This window comes from Symphalangus syndactylus, chromosome 12 (genome assembly GCF_028878055.3).
Source record: "Symphalangus syndactylus isolate Jambi chromosome 12, NHGRI_mSymSyn1-v2.1_pri, whole genome shotgun sequence".
Classification (NCBI taxonomy): domain Eukaryota; kingdom Metazoa; phylum Chordata; class Mammalia; order Primates; family Hylobatidae; genus Symphalangus; species Symphalangus syndactylus.
Window position 1 is genome coordinate 66,708,843 of NC_072441.2, and position 16,917 is coordinate 66,725,759.

A 16,917-nucleotide genomic window follows, 5' to 3' on the forward strand; every position below is an offset into this window, starting at 1 on the left:
GGCTGGAGGTCTCCTTGGGGAAGGATGGGAGAGACATTCACTGTATAAATTGTCCTCAAGGGGACCTGGCCTCCCTTTCATTCAAGGGGTTCTGGGTCTGTAAACTGGCTGGAAAGTCTGGAAATTGATTGAGAGGCCAAGATTCTGTTTTTATAATTCATGTTATTCTTTTATCCATTTGACCTAGAAGTTTTCTGCTTGTATAAATTAAGTAGGAATGCAGTAGGCTTCCTATCAATTTCACCTATAGGAACACAGTTGTTAATTAGCCAATGCTAGAGCTCTACATGAGTCAGACTATTCTGATTGCCACTTTGCCTCTGCTGTCCATTATGGTAGCTACGCCCACCTTGCCTTTTATGGTTGAGTGCTGCCACTTGGCTCCTGCCACCTCAGGATCCAATTATTCCCTTGTATTTACATTTTGTAGCTGGGTAACTGCAGTTCCCACCATTCAATCTGACATACAGAGAAGGGCAATTACAGGGCTCTTCAAAGATCCAGGTGCTGCCCTCACAAATCTATTTCACAAGGCATTGGTCAAGGGTATATCTTCTGGACCCTCCCAGCTGGGATGAGTAGGACTAAAGTGGCTAATCCACTCCACCATCCCAGTGTTACTAAGCCTTGGGATCCCTCCCTGTACATTAAACCAAGAAAGATCAGGCAGTTCCAGCTCACTCACACTGGGCCATCATTTAATCCATATTTCAGCTAACCAAGCAAATAAACTATTAGAACCTTTTTTAACTCCCGGAGCTGCAGCATTAAAAGCAGAGTCCCTACTTACTAGGCCCAAATCAATAAATGAAGCCTGATCCAACTCTATGTTCCTTCCACCATTGTCCCACACCCTTAATGTCCATTCTCATGCCTGTTCTCCGGATTTCTGTTTATAGAGATTAGAGAACTTAAGCAGTTCTTTTCAAGTGTAGTGCACCTCCTCATAGGTCACACTATCAACTTCACATCTAGTGGCCCACTGAGACTTTAGTTATGGGTCTAGAAGGAAACAGGTGTGTTGGGGGTGGCTCCTGAGGAGAATCAACATTATCTTGCCTGGCAACTGCCTCAGGGGAGGCCATCACTGTTGCCTCTGGCAGCACAGGGTTTGTCTCCTCAGACAGAGGTGGAAAGGCTGATGGCAGCATGGGTCAGGGAGAGGGGATGTTGCCACTACTGGGGATGGGGAAGCTGTTCCTTTTGGCAAAAAAGTTTCATCAGAGTTTACAAACTCAGTGTCCCCAGCTTCATCAGGGTCCTCCCACACATCCCCATTCCAAGTTGCAGGGTCCCATTCTTTTCCAATCAATGCCCTCACTTTAACAGTAGACACCTGGTGAGGCTGTGCATGCACTTTTTGTTGCAGGTCAGCCACTCGCATGATAAGAGTTTGTGTCTGTTTTTCCACAATTTCAGCTCTTTCTCTATAGGATATAAGACTCTCACTAAGGGCAATCTTGGCAGATTTGAGGCTCAGTATCTGCTTCTGAATCCAGGCGACAGAATCCCTGAGTTCATCACTTTCTTTTATCACTTTGCCCACTGAACTTAGAAGCAACCAACCAGCTTCATTATGTTCCTTGGTTCTCCACATATGGTCAAAGGTATTATGTATAGAGTTACTAAACTAGCCTCTCATGAGCAGTGAATCAGGAGTGTCAAATGCATTCATTTTGCATAACTGTCTAAATAGTTCATGCCAAGGACTATCAGTGTTTTCCGTACTATTAGAAGTAGAGTCCTTAGCATTTTTGGGTCTAATATATTAAGCAGCTGACTCCAGAAACCCCAAAATCAATGAAAGAACTCCATCCTTAATATTCTGTTCCTCTAGAACCACTCCCAGTACCAAAATCTCTATTAGTCAGGGTTCTCTTACAGGGACAGAACTAATAGGATATATATAAAATTAGTTTATATATAAGTATAAACTAATAGGATATATATGATACATATGATATGTATATATGTGTGTGTGCAGTTTATTAAGTATTAACTTACATGATCACGAGGTCCCACAATAGGCTGTCTGTAAGCTGAGGAGCAAGGAGAGCCAGTCTGAGTCCCAAAACCAAAGAACTTGGAGTCTGATGTTTGAGGGCAGGAGGTATCCAGCATGGGAGAAAGACGTAGGCTGGGAGCCTAGGCCAGTCTCTCCTTTTCATGGTTTTCTGCCTGCTTTATATTCACTGGCAGATGATTAGATTGTGCTCACCAGATTAAAGGTGGATCTGCCTTCCCCAGCCCAGTGACTCAAATGTTAATCTCTTTTGGCAACACCCTCACAGATACACCCAGGACCAATACTTTGTATTCTTCAATCCAATCAAGTTGACACTCAATATTAACCATCACATGTGGCTCAAACAAATGAGTTATGTCAATCAGATTTTGTTTTTGGAGGGTTTCAACCAACCAAGCCACTGACTACTGCCAGTAACCGATGGACATTGGTATTGGAAGGTCTTACAAACTCAGGGGCTGTGATAGCCATTGGGCCCATATGTAAGTTGCTGAAAGGGCCACTGTCTTCCTGAAAGACCTGAAAAGAGAAAAGAATGGAACAGACACAAATTGATGAAGAACTGAGAGAATATGTCACTACCTCTGAGAAAGAGACAGAGAAAGAGAAGATGCCTGGTTTATGTTCTGACTTTCAGCTCTAATTTCCTTGAGCCTGGCTGTTCTTGTTTCTTGTGCATTCTCTCTCTTTGTGTGTGTGTGTTTAAATGTTAAATATTTAAATTTTAAACTTTAATCCTTTTTAGTATATGACCAGAAAGCCTGCAATTAGAATAGAAATTGGTACCAGGAGTGGGGTTTCAAGTGACAGAGCCTTAAAATATGGGACAGTTATGGTATCATTGGGAGGGGATATAATCTAAAAATAAATTACAAGATGAGAATTTTGCAGCCTGTGATTTTTGGTGAAAAACTAGTTAAGTGTCACCTGCAATCCATTGAGACCCAGGACATAACCATACAAAAGGTGGAGCTCTGGGAGGCTTGATGACTGAATGTAAGAATAATGAAGCAGATTATTTATTGCTTAGAATCTTAGATTAAGGCCAGCAGCAAAAGAGACACGTTTCTATCCAGAATGCCTGTCTATCAGCAAATAAGAAAAGCAAGGTGATTATGTAATCCTGGGGCAGGAAGCCCATTTTGTCTGTAGCTGGAGCTCTCTGATTACTTAGATTCAAATCCAGAAACTAATGGGCCTTGCCAAACTGTGGTCTAGTCCTAATTTTCTGTCTCATTGAGTTTCTAGTGCCAAAGCTAAAGCTGTGATTGACAAAGATGAATATTTAGGCCATTGGAAAAAGATTATCTAGAAGGAGTTGCTGGGGAACATGACACTCCCACAAGCTCCTCCAAGGCATTTTTTACTCTGCCTTCCCTACAAAACAAGAAGATCCCTTCCCACTGGGAGGCAAGTCTAACAGCTAGGACTGAAGTATGAATAAGGAAAGACAGACTAGGAGAGAAATAGCTAGCACTTTTTGCCTGCATCCCTTTTGTACTAAGTGGCATCAGCCATTAAGAGGACAGTCAGATTGAATAACCTAATCCTGGGTTCTGAGCAACAGAAAATTGATGGGCCTGGTCCTCAGGGCTTATTTCAACTATTAAGAATATGCAGGCTTCCAAGGACATTGGCCTTACAGTGTCAGTCAGGCTTCCCTGTAGCTTCAGGATTAAATATTTGCTTAGACAAGTAGCCACTGTATGGCTCTTATCCTAGAGATCTCTTTCTTTCCTCTGTTTTTCTAAGTAAATGATTGTTTTCTGCTATCTTCCCATTTTTGTTCCATTGTTGAATATTGGGGTATGGCAGAGGTTAAGTTTACCATTTAGTTCATAGATTGTAGGAAGATGAGACATCACCTTTGGACAGGGTCTCACAGAACTAGGAGAGGAATGGATATAACCTGAATATTGTGGATTCTGAGGCAGGCAGGCAACCTTTGAGATGGCCTTGAAACACTCACTGCCTCTGAATGAGGAGCAGAATATGACTTCAAGTTATTTCCTATGGGGACAGGATGTATAATTTACAGTTGTAAATGTGATCAATTAGACGAAAGCACCTTTGAAAATGTCCGAATAAGGAAAAGGTTGTGTGCGCCAGGCAAGCAATAGAATGAAACTGACAGGCTTTCATTATTTGTCTTGTTCAGTGATGCTGGAAGGGACAGCATTATATGCCACATGGACTTGGGATGGACACCTAACCCAGGGCATCAAATCCTATGACTTACATTGTCAGGGTTGAATGGATAGGCTCATCAAAGCAGACTCTTTCTCCCGAATTTTGAACAAGGAGACATTGGGTCTATTATCACTTGCAGTGAGCTCTTCAGTTAGGGGCATGATGAGTAGACAGGAATGAGATGGGGTGCCAGGGGAGAATGGAGCAGACACCTGGAGACTGGTGACTCCTGAGAGGGAGAGATAGAGTTGCTGCTTCTGTTCTTAATGGGTTTCTCCTGATTTTAGAACCTCTCATATCTGGCAATATTTTACTTTTCTGTTCTTGGATTTCACTGGATTTCTGCTTTCTTACAATACATCCCAATCTGTGGCAGAAATCTAGCATTCAGGGGACAGATCTAGGTGGAAATATGTTTTTCAGATCCATCCACATTTCCGTGGAATCACGACCTGGAAGTGGAGGAAATCACCCAACGAGATGTAGAGGGAAAGAGAAAATATTGTATTCTGATCATTACAAATACCTCATATTGCATAGTATACCACAAGATATTAAATGTTTGCATATATTATTTACTCTTCTAAACAACTTTGTAAAGTAGCTGTTATTATTGTCCTAATTTTACAAACGAACAAAGGTGATAAAAACGGGTTCAGTTATTAATACTTTGCCTGGGTTGCACAGGTCTTCTGACTGAGTTCACTTTTCAGCTCCCATTAGGAGGAGAAAAGACTCAGAATTCACAGGGCAGAGCTATATGCACTGGACCAGAATCTGGACCAGAATTCTCTCCAGAGGTGGGTACCACTTTGTAATCATAAAGACCAATATTAGCTGATATTTGCAGAGAAGTTGGCAGGAGACTAAATGAATTAAAGGAAGGATGCTTATTCCAGAACTCCTTGTTTCCCTTTGTGGGTCTCCTTTTCCCTCACCCAATGACTAGCCCTGCTGCTCTCTAGCCCCTTTGAGGGAGACCACTGACCTGCCCCATCCATGGAGAAGCAAGAGGCCTGTGCTGCGGTTATCCCTCCCTATGGCCAATTCCTGGTCCTTTGGAGGAGTGTTTAATGCTCCCAAATTTTGCCACTTGTGGGTAGGTAGTGGAGAGGGATGGTAAATGGTACTTTGTGGGAAAAGGATTACATCAGCAAAGGATTTGGGAAATGCTGAGTTAAACAAACAAAAAGAGATTTCCTGATCACAGTTCTTAGACCATTAAATGTATGAACATGCATCTCCTAGAAGGGCATATTATGGGAAGAACTTCCCCAACTTATCCGACCACAGAACAGCTTCCTAATGTGCTAGCATTTTAAGCAGTAGTGGGGAAGGGGAAAAAGATTGTGGAGGTGGGAGGCAGGAGGTGGGAGGCATACAAGAACTTCACCTCAAGGGTTAGCAAACACCTACTCCCTATTCATGTGCAATGGCCTTGAGTGGAGCTCTCAATTTATAAGTGGGAGTTTGTTTGTGTGTGTGAGTGTGTGGTTTGTGTGTTTGTGTGCCCATGCACCCACACACGTAGGCACAAATCTTGGCTATCAACTCAAATGCAAGAACTGGATTGATTTTTATAACTTTGCTCTTAAGGTTTCTCATCCCCTAATATTTGCTCAGGCCTCTTTTGGGACTGCATGTTAAATAAGGCATAGGCTGCCTCACAGTGGCTTTATTTGCTTGTTGTGGGTGGTGGTGGGGCCGGGGAGCTCATTAGGATTCTTAAAAGTTTAGGAAGGAGCAAAGGCCAAGTTAGAAGAGTATACCTGCCTCCTGACTCCTTGGGGGGCTCTCTTTTTGGTCTGCCTTACCTACTGAGGACTCATTGGAGGAGCCTTCGCAGGGAACTTCTCTTAAATTGACACCCTCTGTTTATTTTTGAACCCCTAATTACCCTTTAAACTTGCTGTGGTTTATTTTTAGAGGTTTCTCATCCACCTCATTAACAGCTCGTAAAAGCTCCTGTCTCATATTTCTACCATTTATGCCCTTAATTAAACACAGTGGCTTTTGTTATCTCAGAATACTGGTCTTGTTTAGAATTTAAATAAGATGACTCCAAGCTACTGCCTGACTGCTTTTTAAGCATTCCTTCCCTTTCCTCCAATCCTTTTGTCTGCCATGGGTCTGTCTAGAGCCTTGTCCCCAGGGTTCTCTCTGTTCTTTTTTGGTTATTTTTTGCATAATCAAGGGCTGAGAATGCAGAAGAAGGAGGCATGGGATGCTGACAGCTCTGTTTTTTGCTTCAGTTTGGTTTTGTTTTGCTGATTTTGGGGGTAGGGCACCGTTGGGCTCCTTCCTCCACCTCTACTGGGAGTTAGGAAGAAAGAGGTGGGTTAAGACTTTTTCAAGCTTTGCCATCCAGCATGTGAACAGAACAGCGATACTTGATTAAATGCACGCCAGGACTCTGATCCCTGATCTGACACCTGCTGATCCTCTTCCCTCATCAGGAAAGCACTGCCTAATTACCTTTTCCTGCTAGCCCAGTTTATATTCAAATCTTCTTAGTGGGACTGACCAAAATATTGAAAGCATCCATCATCAGAGGTGCTCGACACCAGGTACTGCCTCGCAGAGGGAGGAAGGCTGGTGTAGGGCAGAGGAAGCACTTGCGGTCTGGAGACAGTCAGTGGCACAGGCCTGGGTAGCACCTGCAGTTTGGCCAGGGCAGGGCAAGCCCAGTCAGTGGTCTGTCCTTTGTGGCCTGGGCCCAATCTGCCCTGTGGAACTCACAGTCTCCCTGGCAAGAGAGAAACCTGTCATCTGTGCTGTTGGCTTAGTCAGTGGGCACAGGCTGAGGTGGTGCCCATGCCCTTCACAGGCAAAATAAAGCAAATAACACCAGCCTCATCTAGGCTTGACTCTCAGTTCCTTCCCTTGGCCTTGGGCAAGTTACTTTACTTCTCTTCCTTCTGTCCTCTTCCATATAATGAGGTGATACTAATATTACCTACCTCAAAAGGTTGATGTCAGAACTAAATTAGATAATGTATGTAAAGAATTTGGCATGGTGACTGGCATATCATAATCATGTAACAGATGACAGCTGCTGTGATTAGTATTACTGGAAGATAGTGACCATTCTGGTCCTATGTGGCCACTTGAAACCACAGGGGCAGTGGGAGCATTGTGGGTCATTGTGATGATATGGATTTTATCCTGTAAAAGAACCTGTCTACTCATTCACTCACATGTCTGTTTATCCAACAAACACTTATCAAGCACTTACTATGTGTCAGGGACTACGCAAAGTGTGGACAAAGTGGGGCCATCCATGGGCATCAGCTCTCAGGCAGCCTCTACTCTGATGAGGGAGATCCTACTATAACATACATCAGAATAAAATATGTGCTAGAAAGAAGATACAAACACTGGACTTACAAGGACAAACAAGAAGGAGCTCATAGTTATGACCTGAGAGACGCAGAACTCAGGAAAGACAGAGAAGGGATATTTGAGCAAGAATGTGAAGGATAAGAAAGATTTCAAGGAGCAAAGGAGGGAGGGAAGAGCATTCTAGGATGAGGGAGAGGCATTAGCAAAGTCATGGAAAAGTGAAAGTGCATGGGTATTTGGAAAATGTAGCCTGGGTAGAGAGAGAAAGTGACCATGTAGGGCCCAATGATGGCTGGACTCAAATGCCACAGTAGGGAATTTGAAGGAACTGAGGTCTTAAGAGAGGTGACATTAGACCTTTGTTTCAGAGAGATAGCTAACTGGGGCTGTGTGAAGTAGATTGGCAGTGGATCCTAACCGTTCATTACCAGGAAATCCCTTTCATTAATTTACCCCCATAGATCTGGCAGTTTGATTTTGGACATTTAACACATTACATTTATCAATAGTCTGTGTGCTTTATTGGGGTAAATGTATAGTTTCCAGTAGTTCTTTTAAATACTGAAGACCCCTAGATATTTAAGAGTGCCAGGCCGGGAACCAAAGGGCTAGGGAGGTAGAAGAGCAGATGTCTGAAGACCCCTTAGTAAACTCCTGGATGCCTGGGACAGAAGCGAAGTCCTGAACTAAGGCAGGTGTGGTTTCTGAAAGGTGGGGACAGGTATGAGATGTTCTGTGGGTGAAATGGACAGAACTCGGTGAGTGATTGGGGATGAAGTGAGGAAGGAATAGAAAAATGAATCAAGGTTGGGCATGGTGGCTTATGCCTGTAATCCCAGCACTTTGGGAGGCCAAGGTGGGAGGATCACTTGAGCAGGGGAGTTCGAGACCAGCCTGGGTAACATAGTGAGACCCCCATCTCAACAAAATTGTTTTAAAAAATTAGCTGGGCACAGTGGTGGACACCTGTGGTCCAAGCTACTCAGGAAGCTGAGGTGGGAGGATAGCTTGAGCCCAGGAGGTAGAGGCTGCAGTGGGCCATGTCCTTGCTACTGCACTCCAGACTGGGCAACAGAGCCAGATCCTGTCTCAAAAAAATAAAAAGAGAAAGAGAAAGGAAAGGAAAGGAAGAAGGAAGGAAGAAAAAATGAGTCAGAGCCTCTGGGCCTGGGGATAAGAATATTAATGAGAGGGGATCCGGAGGGGACTGGTGACCAGAAGGAAGGAGTGTCAGTTGATAGCGGATGCACTGATTGTGAGCTCACTGCAGTCTTCTACATGGAGTTCTTCAGCAGGAAGTTGGGAGCTTGGGAGAAAGGACACCGCTGTGGGGCAACTCAAGACATTTTCTCATGGGCAGCGAAACTGAGGCTCACTTAATCTTCCATCCTCAGACCCAATGGCTAGGACTAGTGCCCCCTGAGTCACCCACCTTTACTCTTACCTTCTGCCCTGATGAGACCCCAATAATCTAGAGTCTACTTCCTAACATTCTCCTGTATCTGTCTTTCAGTGCTTAAGCAAGGGTTGCTGACTACAGGAAAGAAAAGACTGGGTTAGGGAGAGGGGTGTGAAGAGGTGCCCAGGCCAGGGCAGCGCTCCACCACTGCCTCCTGCCCTGCTTCTGCCCAACCTGCAGTTAGCCTGGTTTAAAACAGATGCTCTCAGTCATGATCAACCTGTCTGCTTCTGCTTTTGCTCTGTGGTCATGGGAAGCAGATGTTTCACCCTGCTGTAGTGGGGACTGAATTACAGTGACATTGGTATGGGGTGACCTTCAGGGCACTGGGCAAGGCTCGTAGAGGGGGTGCCTTTGCTAACACCCCCTCCTGTGCAAGTCTGGCAGTGTGTTGCTCATAGGGCTGCCAGCCAAATGCCAGAGGGTGAAATAGTCACACCCCCAAACTGTTCATGAACAGACCTAAGTAGACACACAAGTCCCATCACAGGGGAACACAATCCCCCTGTGAGCTCTGTCTGGGTCAGGGTCTTCTCAACTTAGGAACAACCATCCCATGCCAGGTAAAGCCAAATCTCTAATTCTGGGCTTAATGTTCCTTGACGCATGTGCCTGGACTTTGTTATGCATCAGAATCACCAGCCAGCTTGTTGAAGTGCAGATTTCTAGGCTCTAATCTAGTGCATCAGAACTTCTGTGGGTAGCAATTTATATTTTTAACAAGCTTTCTAGGTGGCTCAAATGCACAGTAAAGTTTGAGTCGCTGATGGAGAGCATCCTCTGTTAAATCACACCAAGACTTCTTCCTTGCATTGTCCATCATAGACCACGTTTGTGGGGTTACTCTGTTAACTGTTTTCTGAATCCAATGCTGGATATTCTGAATCTGGGTACTTGACTCTGGTTTTGGCTCATGTGTCCTCCCCTCTTGGCTGTAGGTGCCTCCTCTCTGACAGGCTCCCCATGATGGGGCACCTGGATGTGCAGGGCAGCAGGAGGGACCCAGGCGAGAAAGGGCAGGAAAGAAATAGGACACCAGCTTCTAATAAGGGAGTGTGCCCAGCACCAGCTCAAGGTATGGGAGGGAAAAGCAGTATCCCCTGCGGGGCTCTTCTGGAAGGCTTTTCTGGAGAGGCTGGAGTTAGGCCCCAAGAATAAGTGGGATTAGATTTCCTGAGACTAGGGAGGGCATCCTGAAGATACAGAGTATAAACAAAGCAGGGTGAGAGGAGGGCGTTGCATTTGGCCATAGAAACACGTGCTGAAGACCCAGTGTTTTGAACACCAGATTAATGCATTGTCAGTTTCATCTAAGGCAAAGTGCTTGGTAATTTTTAAAGCTCTATGCAAACATTAATCATTCCTTTCTCCTTCTGTGGGCAAAAGGGGAGTTAGTAAAAAATTATGAGTAATAGTGGGATGCCTGGCAAAGATTTTAGGATGAATAAATTACTAGGGAAGTGGAGAACAGCTTTTTAGGGGTTCAGAAGTAGTTGTCCAGGGGCTGAATCTGAATAGTTTGCCCAACAGTGTTAGCTTTTCAAAAAATTTTTTTAAATTAAAAAATTTCTTTTTCAGATGGAGTTTTGCTCTTGTTGCCCAGGCTGGAGTGCAATGGCGCGATCTTGGCTCATTGTAACCTCCACCTCCTGGGTTCAAGCGATTCTCCTGCCTCAGCCTCCCAAGTAGTTGGGACTACAGGCGCCCGCCACCACAACCAGCTTTTTTTTTAAAATTTTTAGTAGAGACGTGATCTCACCATGTTGGTCAGGCTGATCTCGAACTCCTGACCTCAAGTGATCCACCCGCCTTGGCCTCCCAAAGTACTGGGATTACAGGCATGAGCCACTGTGCCCAGCCTTTTTTTTTTTTTTTTTTTTTTTAATTTGCATTTGAATGTCTTTAAATAGAGCTTTTACCTTCCAGTTCCCACAACCTACAACTCTACATTTGTTTTACAGCATTTACACCTGCTTAGCCCCAGAAGGTATTAGAGTTTTTAATCTCTCAATTGGCATACAGGAGGGTGAGAAGTTGAAATTCCAGTAGGAGAGATAACAGTAGTGGGAAGTAGTGAGGGCCCAGAGAGAGTGGGGCAGTGAGATAAGAAAGAAGGAGACAACACAAAATAAGTAAATAGGACACGCTGGCGGATTGAGGGAGAGAGGGGAGTCAAGGGTTAAACCGATGGGACAATGCTGCTGAAGTCTGCAGAGGCTGAGGGGCGGCTCTGAAGGATATGTTGGGTTTAGGTTGTGGCAGGATATCTCAGGGCCTTGTCTAACGGCAGGTGACAATTTGGGCCTGGTGCTCAGAAGAATAACGGTAGCTGGGGACGCAGATCAGCCCTGGCGTGGAGGCGGTAGGTGAAGTGGAGGTGGAGGTGAGGTGGGTAAGAGTGTGCAGGGAGAGGGTGGAGGGCTGGAGGAGCCTTCTCACTGCGAGGAGGTGTGCAGAAGAGTCAGGATGGCAGCAAAGCTGGATCTCATGCAGGATCCCAGAGTCAGAAAAGGAGAGAACCTCCAGGAGGGAGGGGCTGATTGGCTGCCGGAGGCACTTTGGCAGCCGAGGACAACATGGGTTGGAAACACGTCCTTTAATAAGCCATTGACTTTGAGCATTGGTGAGCAGGTCAGCAGGGGTGAGCGTCGGCGTGGTTGGGCTCTGCTCCTTCAGTAAGGGAGCACTGCGGCAGTGGAGCTCCGGCTTCGCCTGAGGGGCTGGTATGGACTCCCGGCACAACCTGGCTCTAAACTGGACAGTGGAAGGGTGGCCTCTGCTCTGACCTGTCACTGTGTCTTCCCTGAACGGCTGTGCTTGGCCAAAGCTGAGCTGTTCATAGTTGTCCCACACTAGCTCACTCTGCGCTTCTCCCCAGATGGCCTAGAAGACCACGGCCCTCTCTGCTCCTCAAGCCAGGAGCTGCGCTCGGATCAATAAGCTGGGGTTGCTGGAACTTTTCGGACTGCCGAGGTCACTTCCGCTTCCCGGTTGTCTGACCACTCGCCAGTTTTTTGCTTGCTCTTTAGCGGCTCCTCCTCCTTGTAGCTCAGCACCCTGTGAGGTTGAAGAGGCCGCTGCTCAGCTGTGGCTGAAAGTGAGGAAGCTCCCTTTAGGGGGTAAGGGTTGGAGTTTGAGATGAAAACTGTTTGGTGCCGCTTGGCTTCACATTTTCCCCCAAAGTGAAAATCCAGCTGGTTCGTTCCCCTGGTTTGTCTCTGAAGCAGTATCTGGTATTTATAGAAGACTGAGCCAAGGGCCAATCAGCTCAGAATGGAAATGCCTGAGCCTGGAGTTCTCTGGAGCAACCGTCTCCTGGCTTTCTCTCCCTAGAGTTCAGCTAAGGTTTTCTCTCGAAAACTTTAAAGCCCCGAGAAGTTTGAAGAGACACAAACAGGGGAAAGGACCCTAAAGCACAATGACTGTCTTTCTCTTGGCATCGACGTCTTGTGTGTTTTTTTTATGGTTGATAGCAAGAAGGTAGCTGAAGAGCTAGGAGAATGGCCCGGTGCGGGGCGCAAGGAGCAGCTGCAGCGTCCACCTGTCTAGGGTGATGGGCATTGTCTCCTGTTCCTGCAGCCTCTAGGACCTCCTGCTTCTGAATTATGTGCCTGTGCTAACCTACTGGGACAGAATTGTTGTTTTTAGCACGTAACTTCCAGCTGCAAGGAAAAGGAATGGGATATTTGACATTTTAAAAGACAGCTGGAATGAGTGAGATGTCAACTGACACATTCATTAAATGTCATCACTTTTGTTTCTCTTCGACGTTCAGTGCTTAAGTTATGCTAAATTAATTACCCAGCCACTTGATTTATTCCTTACACCCCCCTCTCTGCTTCCTGCCACCCTCTCCAGGCTTAAGAGCAGCCCAAGTTACCCGGTTGTAAAGGCTGAGCAGGGGCCCTCAGAGAAAGAGGAGACTGTCCAGGCAGCTAGGCTGCAGGATGTTCTCACAATGGAGTCAGAAGCCGATCCTGACCACTGCCATGAAAGTTGTCATCCCCTTGTTTTACAGATGAGGGAATTGAGGCTCAGAGAGCATAAGTGATGCATCCAGGGCAGACTGGGGAGGCTCGAGGAGCCAGAATTTAACCCAGGTCTTCTGCCTCTAGGCTCTTGAGCTTACCAAATGTATTGGTGTCAAAGAGGCAAATCTATCTTCACATGCTAGGTAGCCACGGGGATTAAATAAACTGAAGAATACAATTTCACACCCCCCTCTCGCCCCTACTTCCTTGTCAGGGAGAGGGAGAGCCAGGAGCAGGAGGACAGCTACAGGTTAGCATCCAGGAGGCAGTTGAAGAATCTCTCTGCACAATAAGTCAGTTACATTTGGATCATTCGGCAAAGAAAGTTCTTAGTAATTTAAGGAAGACAATGTGTGAAGTTTGTCTGGCTCTTTGATTTCACAATCCATTTTAACTGCTGTGTGTCATTGTTGGTAATTTTTCCAGGGAGATGAAAGACCATGGTACAAAGGGCCATAGCCCTTTCAACTGTGATTAGCAAGTCCTCTGTCATCTCAGGGACTCACATTTCCACAAACAGAATGTCTAGCCCCAGGTTTCATTCCTTATTGCTCCAGCCTGAAATGTTCCCACAGACCTAGCCTAGGTACAGACTGCAAGGTGAAGCCACAGAGAAAAGCAGAAATGCTACATGGCTCACGAAAGCCTAGGGCATCTGCCCACGTTGGTGCTCTGTGTATCTCTGGATAATCTCTGATGTGTCACCAAACTTCCCCAAAGTGTGTGGAAAAAAGAGCCACCTCAGGGAAAAGAGTCACATATCTCCTCCATTCCTTCCCCCAGTACTAATTTACTGTGAGTTGGTCGCCCTCAGCTGAGATTGCTGCAGGAGGTGATTCACCACTCTGTTACTGAAAGGAAAGAGATGCAAGGAGGCAGGAGAGCTGAGCTAGCCTGTGGGAGTGCCTGAGTTTGCAGGGTTCCTCTGAACCCTCCGTATTGTCTGCCCTCTCCTGTGGCAGCTCTTCAGCTCATCACCAAATTTCCCTTTTTGTCAAATCTCATGGCTCAGGTTTTGTCTGGAGCTGCATATTGTAACAGCGTGATGAGCTCTCCTGCCTTTTTGAAGCTCAACACTGCTTTTCAGTAGAGCTGTGAAGTTATACCGGCTTCATTCTTCCTTGCATTGTCCATCATTTGCATCATTGTCATTTGGGGTTACTGGCTAGGGTTGGGTTTGATAGACAGATCCCACAACTCTTCAGCTGCTCCTGGAGGAGTAACTGTTATAGGGGATCAAATTAGTATGCATGACTGATGGTTCTCAAAGAGGCCATCACGGGACCCTCTCCTGGAAGGGATGAGGCTGGGGTTTCAGAAGGTACATTTAGGGGTACACCATGAAGGGATATGCATAGTTGTCTGGGTTAGGTAATCCTTCTCTAGGATGTCTTAAATCTCTGGTATTTCTCAAGCTTTGCTCTTACTGTATTACAGAGTAATTTTCTATTTCTTCGTTTGTCTCCTCCTCTGAATTGTGAGCTCCTTAAAGAGCTATGTTTTATTAGAAGGCAGCTTAGCATCATGCTTAAGCATGTGAGCTCTGGGATTTAATTACCCGGGTTCAGTTTCATGATCTTGGGCAAGCTCTTTACCCTCTTAGGGCTGGAGGGAGAATTAGATGAGATTTTGTGTGTAAAGCACTTAGAACAATGCCTAGCATATAGTAACTGCTTAGTGTATGTTATTATTATTATTAAATTTTCATGTCCTCATCGCTTACATGATACCTGATATACATTAGATGCTCAACACATGTGTTTTGAGTGAATAGATGAGTAAATACCCATGTGTATGTAGAAAAAGAGGTGAGCCTGCCATAATGTGAGTAAGCCCAGTTGAAGTTCTTGAGCATTCTGGGGCTGAGGTAGGGCAGGAGAGAGAAACTGGGCTTCAGGATTGAGTTCTGTTGTTGGGTTGGGAATTGGGCCAGGACATTTGCAGTTGTAGGAAATGACTTTCACAGGGAATTGGTAACAGTTGAGTTTAGTGTAAAAGGTCTGGTTAGCTAGGTTTGACTTCCACATGTACTTGGTTCTGTACCAAGGATCACAACATGTGTATATCAGGAGGGTTCTCAGAGCAGAGGTGGATTTATGGACAGAATGTCAGCAAATGGCACCTTGTGGAGTGATTATAGTGTCTTCAAGAGTTCCTGCCAATATTACCCAAAGTGACCTACAGATTCAAGGCAATTTGAAAATCCCAATGATGTTTTTTGAAGAAATTGAAAAATTCATCCCAAAATTCATATGGAATCTCAGGGAACCCTACATGGCCAAAACAATTTTGGAAAAGAACAAAGTTGAAGGACTCATTCTTCCTGATTTCAAAGCTTACTTCAAAGCAACAGTAATCAAAACAGTATGGAACTGGAATAAAGGCAAACATGTAGACCAAATAATTAGAACAGACAGCTTAGTAATAAACCCTTGCATATATGGTCAAATGGTTTTTGACAAGAGTATCAGGACCATTCAATGGGGGAAAGGACAGTCTTTTCAACAAATGATGATGGGAAAACTGGATACCCACAAGCAAAAAAATAAAGTTGGACCCTTACCTTACAGTATATGGAAAAATTAACTCAAAATGGATCAAAGGCCTAAATGTAAAGAGCTAAACCTATACAACTCTTAGAAGAAAACAGAGGAAATCTTCATGACATTGAATTTGGTGATGATTTACTGGATACAAAGGCACAAGCAACAGAAGAAAAAAGACAAATTGGACTTCATCAGAATTAAAAGCTTTTGTGCCTCAAAGGACATGGTCAACAGCGTTAAAGTGCAGCCCATAGAATAGGAGATAATGTTTTCAAATCACATATCTGATAAAAGATTAATGTCCAGAATATACAGAGAACTCCTACAACTCAACAATAACAGCAAAAACAACCCAGTTCGAAATGGGTAAAGGGCTTAAGTCGACATTTTTTCCAAAGAAGACACACAAATGGCCACTAAGCACATGAAAAGATGGTCAACATCACTAACCATTAGGAAAATGCAAGTCAAAACCACAATGAGATACTACTTCACACCCATTAGGATGGCTACCATCATAAAAGCAAGGGTTGGTGAAGATGTGGAGATACTGGAATTCTTGTGCAGTGCTGATGGGAATGTAATAAAATAGTGCAGCTGCTATGGAAAACAGTATGATGGTTCCTCAAAAAAATTAAAAACAGAATTACTGTATAGTCCAGCAATTCTGTTTCTGGGTATATACCTAAAAGAATTGAAAGCAGGGTCTCAAAGAGATGTTTGTACACCTACAGTGTACAATAGTGGCATCATTCATAAAAGCTAAAACATGGAACCCACCCAAATAGCCATTGGTGAGTGAATGGATAAACATGTGGCATATCCATACAATGGTATATTATTCTGCCTTAGAACAGAAGGAAATTCTGACATATACTACAACATCTGTTGAGGACATGATGCTAAGTAAAATAAGCCAGCCACGAAAGAAAAAGCCTGTGTATTCCACTCATATGAAGTACTTAGAGTAGTCAAATTCATAAAGACAGAAAGTAGGATGGTGGTGGCCAGGGGCAGGGGGAAGGGAGGAATGGGGTGTTAGTGTTTAATTGGTAGAGAGTTTTAGTTTTGCAAGATGAAAAGACCTTTGTGGATGGATGATGTTGATGTTAGCACAACAATGTGAATGTACTTAATGCCTCTGAACCATACAATTAAAAATGGTAAATTTTATGTTATGTATATTTTACATAGTTCTTTTTAAAACATCAAGAGCCGAGCTGATGGGAGACAAAAAAAGAGTTGAGGCCCTGCAAACATAGGTGAAAATGGACTTTTGTGAATCGAGTTATACTGAAGCAACTTGGATTCGCTTGTTATGAA

The 16,917-nt window shown here is 44.6% G+C and overlaps 1 pseudogene; it reads right to left on the reverse strand.

Moving 5' to 3' along the window:
* The window catches only part of LOC134734843 (uncharacterized), a 68,647-nt pseudogene extending 65,942 nt beyond the window's left edge, over positions 1–2,705 (reverse strand).
* Between the last annotated feature and the right edge of the window lie 14,212 nt (positions 2,706–16,917).